Source organism: Cariama cristata, unplaced genomic scaffold, assembly GCF_000690535.1.
Source record: "Cariama cristata isolate BGI_N322 unplaced genomic scaffold, ASM69053v1 scaffold26638, whole genome shotgun sequence".
Classification (NCBI taxonomy): Eukaryota; Metazoa; Chordata; class Aves; order Cariamiformes; family Cariamidae; genus Cariama; species Cariama cristata.
Window position 1 is genome coordinate 973 of NW_009632032.1, and position 572 is coordinate 1,544.

Below are 572 nucleotides of genomic sequence, written 5' to 3' on the forward strand. Positions count from 1 at the left end.
GCCCCGGGGTGCCCTGCGTGGAGGGGGCAGAGCAGGAGGTGTCTTTCTGGGGTGCCCCATATGTAAAGGCAGCACCCTGCACGGCAGTGAGGTGGGGACTGGGGTGCCCCATGTGTAGGGGACAGTGGGGTGCTCCGGGATCCCCCAGGCATAGATGGCTGAACCTGGATGGGGAAGGGGCACCGCGGTGTCCCCACCCTGCTTGGGCACTGTCCCCATCCCGGTGGCCCGTGCTGCAGCAGCGGGTGCTGCCTGGGTGCTCACAGCCTGGGGCTCCTCGCTGTCCCTCGGGCCATACCTGCGTGGCAGCGGGGGGCTGCAGGGATGTCCCTGCGTGGGGGTGGCATCATGTCGGGGTGAGAGCTGTGTGCGTAGCCAGTTGATGCTACAGCAAAAACAAGACCGACAGTAAAATCTGGGCTTTCCCAGACGCCCAGGGGTTTACCAGGGACTTGCCTGTGGGCAGGCAGCTCTCGGTTGTCCCCATGGGTGACCCCGGGGTGTGGGGCCCTTGACCGCATCGGGACTGGGCACCCCATGTGCTGTGTTTGCAGGCAGCGCTGCCCGGCCGC